At 54.5% G+C, this 4,725-nt stretch overlaps 1 long non-coding RNA gene across 5 annotated transcripts in view; it reads right to left on the minus strand.

Annotated features, from left to right (window-relative positions):
- LOC104992876 overlaps positions 1-2,529 on the minus strand; it is a 39,454-nt gene extending 36,925 nt beyond the window's left edge. For all 5 annotated transcript variants that reach the window (XR_825754.1, XR_825752.1, XR_825756.1 and 2 more), the window contains exon 1: positions 2,382-2,529. This is a non-coding gene — a long non-coding RNA (uncharacterized LOC104992876). The remainder of the gene's footprint in view (positions 1-2,381) is intronic.
- Between the last annotated feature and the right edge of the window lie 2,196 nt (positions 2,530-4,725).

Raw genomic sequence — 4,725 nt, forward strand, 5'->3', positions numbered from 1 at the left:
TGAAGACAAGCCGAAACGCACAGGCCTTCTTCCCACCGATCTGTGACCAATATACCCCGCAATGTCTGCACTGGGCGAAAGGGCAAATCATAGGAGAAAGAGGAGCAAATATACAGCTACAGCATCACCGAATCTAAGTGGTGATGCTGCTTTCATAGGAAACATAAATGAGCGGTGTCTTCTTGGAGGCCACGGATTTGGGCCGTCGTGTGTTCCAGGGCCACTCAGCTGTGGCGGCTGCGAATATCTCCCAGGAGGCGGGTGCTTATGAAGTCAGACCTTCCCAATTACGATTTCCACCCATATCCACTCATTCTCATCAGATGAACATAAAGAGGGGCTGTGCCATGCCTGTCGCCAGCCTACTGGGACCTTGTCCCCTCCCTCCCCCCAACCTTCAGTTCTGCCGACAAAATAACCACAAAATGCCGCCCCTAACTTGTACACCTGTAGGCCAGTGAAAACAGGAAAGGCAAGAAGTACAAATCACACAGCAATTCTCTTCAAGGTGCAAGTTTGACCTTATTTTATCCGGTTGGTAACTTAACTGTTTTGTCCTACTCTTAAGCTCACACGACTAAAAATACACAGAAAATTTAACTCACTTATATGTGTATTTGTTCAATTTGTTGTTTCAAAGCGCACTGCCCCAGACACAGGGTGGTTAGTAAAATATTTCACAAAACAAGATTTTTTCCTGTTAAAAGTAGAGTATCTACTTTAGGGGTGATTAGTAAGATATTTCACAAAACAAGAATTTTTTTCCTGTTAAAAGAGAGTATCTACTTTAGGGTCCTGTGAAGATTTGTGTGGTTTCTTTGTTTTGAGGCAGGTACAGAACCTTTCTCTAATTTAGTTCTGACTGCAAGTTTGTTTTTGTTTAAAGGAACTCGGTGGCTCCCACATAGAACAATGGTTGGACTGGGGACTACAGGGTTGGGGGAGACTGTGCTCGTGGTGGTGGGTGAGCCCTGGCATTTCCCTGCCTGAGCAAAAGCAACATGGAGAGCCTTTCCCGGAAACTCTGCCCTCTCTGAGTTGGCAGGGTGAGTTCTCTAAGGGCTGGCAGGCAAGGAGGGAATGCTCCTTCTCCCTGTAACCAGCACTCCTCAGTGAAGATTAGGGGGCTCTCTGAGGGCCCTTGCTCGAAAATTATAGGGCTGCATCAGGAAAATAGCCACGTTGGCTTGCTGGGTGGTTGTTCCTTCTCCATCAAACCAGGAAAGATTCCTGAGAGACCCGATGGGAAAGAGGCCCCAATTTCCTAGCAGGACTTGAATGAGAATTCCTCACCCCAGCCAGCTGAGAAAGGGTGGCGCAGCCCCTGGGAGTTCTGGGGCTTCCTCACCAGAAGGGATGCTATGTTGGGGTAGAAGGGAGTAGCTGAGAGACCCTGGGAACTAGGAGATAATTCCTATCAGGGTTCAGGGGTCCACCGAGGGACAAGGATGAAAACAGAGGAGAAGAAAGCAGAGAAAATGATAGGCTTGAATCTATGTACCTCTAATTCTGAGAAGTCTCTAAATTGGAAAGCTTTTTCTTCTTTCTCCTTCCCTCCTTATCTTCCCTCTCTTCATTTCTCTCTGCTCCCCCTCAGCTTCTCACATTCAGATTTTCTGTCCCCTCCCCCCCCACGTCGAATAATGCCTGGAGATGAAAAATGATTTTTATTGCTATTACACTTCCTACCGCAAGATGCAGTGCAAGGCGGCAGAGTTTGTATTACAACTATGTCACGGTGTTTCACTGATGCAAAACATGTAGCCAGAGGGTGTTGCTAATGACTCCTGGATTAGAGAGAGATTGAGACTGGAGAAGGAGAAAGAGAGAAAAAGAGAGGAAGGCAGGAGAGAGAGGAATTTCATTAGAGGAAAGGGGAGGGAGTGTCACCATATAATCAGGTCTAATAATCTCATCAGGATATTTTCGGATTTCGAGATTTTAAGAGTGTGAACTAGAGAGAGCAATATCCTTTTAAACACCATAAAGGTGGTTGTTGTTGTTGTTGTTGTTGCATGTTAAATAACTATTAATTATGTTTACAGTCAGTTAAGTGAAGAACTCTCCTCTGGAAAGAATCAAACTTCGGAAAACCCTTAATATCAGATTAAAGGCTTTTCCAGGAGCCGCCCCGCTTGGAGGGAGGTGGGGACCCGGTAATCAACCCGCAGTGTGTGGACCGCTACGGGGCCTGCGGAGGCTCACCGCCCTCGCCCGCGGTCGTGCACACACTTGCACACTTGCCCGGGACGGCCCGTCCGGGCCCGGGGCTCAGCCTCTGCTCGGTCTTGGCCAAACAGTCTCTCCGGGCTCGGAACTCCCCGGCGCCCTCCCCCGAGACCGGCTCTACTTAGGGAAGCGGGAGGTTTCGAGGTTCCTACCGTGGCCCGGGCCGGTCCCACCGCCCTGCGGTCCGCTTCTGCCCCCCGGGGCACAGCGAGGAGGGCATCCCCTCGGGGCCGCGGCCCTTTGAACTCGTGAGCCCCGGACTCCCGGCCGGCGGCGCGGAGCTCGCTCGGGGCCCGGCTGCGGAGCGGAGTGTGGGTGGCGGGCGGGGTGGAAGGGGAGTGGGGGAGGCGGAGGGGCGGGGGGCGGGGGCGGGGGCGGGGGCGGGAGCCGGGCGCTAAGCCTGGAAGCTTGGCTGTTTACCCAAACGATTTTCCTTTCAGGCCCGAGACACCAATGAGACAAGATCAAGCTCCCCTCTTCGGGGTGTGTGTGTGTGTCTGTGTGTGTGTGTCTGTGTGTGTGTGTGTGTGTGTGTCGCCTCCTCCAAGCGCGGCTTTGTGAATGGGGGCTCCGGGGACGCCGACGAGGAGGGACCAGAGGCCGACCCGGGCGCCAGCGCCTCCTCCCGGGGGCTGGGAGAAGCCGGGAGGAGGGCGAGGGGTCTGAGCGCATCGCAGGCGCCCCTGACGCTCAGTGTGGTCCCGATGGAGGGAAGCGAGCGACAGGGACACAGGCCGCGGAGAACCAAGGGCCGCATTCGCGAAGGCCGACCCGGGAGGCGCCTGGTCGTTTGTGTGTGTGTGTGTGTGTGTGTGTGTGTGTGTGTGTGTGTGTGTGTTTGCCTGGTCGTGTGTGTGTGTGTGTGTGTGTGTGTGTTGGGGGGAGCGGTGAATAATGTGAATCACATCCTACTTCCAGTCCCTAATTTCCGATCCCTCCAAAGCCCCAATCTAACTCCTTAGGCCACTGATTTCTTCCCGACTCCCTTGCTTGAGATCTATTAGCTGTAAATTAGGCCAAGGTTTTGGCGTTTACGGTACAACGCAGGCCATGTAATCCGCGCCGCTAGGCTTGAGTCTGGGTCCATCCTTGCTCCGAAAAAAAAAAAAAAAAAAAGATTAGAAAGCAGGAGGGGAGGGATGGTCTGTACTGACAAGGCATTTGTCATTTTTAAAGGGCTCCACATCCAAGGATATCCATCAGCCTAGGGGGAGTGGGGAAGAGGCAAGGGACGCGGATGGGGCAAAGTCCCGGGCTCCGCGCAGCAGGTGAGCGCCCTCCTGGGCGTGGCTCCCGCTGCAGTTCCAAGGGGACATCCGCCGCCGAAACGTCGTTTGCAAAATAATAACAACAATATTAGAGGTATTATTGATAATAAGAATCAGGAAGGCGGGGTGATATTTAATTGAGGTCTTAAGATGAAATCCAGCCTGAAGGTGTCTTATGTATATTTAGTGGCAGGTCTCCGACAGCTCAGCCCAGGCCGATGAAAGGCTTACCCAAGAATGTGTTTCTGGAAGAAAAGGGTGTCCTTCCGCTGCTTCTGACTCAGCTATTATTGCTCCTCCTGTCTCGGCCTGCCCCTGCTCCCCCCCAAACCCCACACTGAAGGTCGTCATTTTTTCTTGTTTGCTTTAAAAATCGCACCCCCCCCACACACCTTTCCCAGCAAGTTTTTATTTAATAGAAGTTCCCATCTCCTGGCGCTGACCCGGGCAGAGCTCAGAAGAAACCGGGTAACACTTGGTTCGGGCCTCAGTGTCTTGGGTTCACGGTGGTTCAGACCTGGACAAACACACTCGGAGAGGGAGGAAGGGCGGAGGTCCCCGGGTGTTCTTCCCGTGTGTTAGGGGTGGAGGGCTGTGGCTCTGGGCTCAGAGGGGCCGGAAGCAGCTGTTGGGGATCTAGGTACGAGTTGGGGGCTGGGGGACCGCGGCTGTGCTGTGGTTGATTCAGAATAAACGTGTATGAGAGAGGTGATGCTCACGGAGGAACCGGAAGTGCCTGATAATGCTAAGAGCCACAGCTAACATTTACTGAGTGCTTACTATGTACCAGACACTGTGTCCTTCCCCTGGGACACCCCGCAGTGGTCAGGGGTAGGCCGCAGACCAGGGGGGCCCGGAGGGAGGGAGCAGATAGGTAGCCAGAGAGGTGGGAGCCCGTGGCGGCGGATAAGAGGTTCCTGCCTCGCAAGGCGTCTTCTGCCCGAGAGGAGGGGTCGCGCGGGGCAGCGAGGCCCGGGGCCCAGCCGGCCTCCCGCCCTGCTTGTGGTCCTCCACATCCGACCGGCCCCGCGCGGCCACGCACTGTGCGGGGCCCCCAACCTCCGGCCGGAGAGAAGGAGGGCTAGGAGTTCCACTGATGTGCCCACTTCTTCCTGCTGGAATTCAGGAGGCAAGGCGACTGGGTCGTGAGGAGGGCGAAGACCTCGCGAGGCCCGGGGCGAGCGCGGGTCGCGCCGAGACTAGGCCCGCAACCAGGCCCGAGGCCTCC

The sequence above is a fragment of the Bison bison genome, unplaced genomic scaffold (genome assembly GCF_000754665.1).
Source record: "Bison bison bison isolate TAMUID 2011002044 unplaced genomic scaffold, Bison_UMD1.0 scf7180017864227, whole genome shotgun sequence".
Classification (NCBI taxonomy): Eukaryota; Metazoa; Chordata; class Mammalia; order Artiodactyla; family Bovidae; genus Bison; species Bison bison.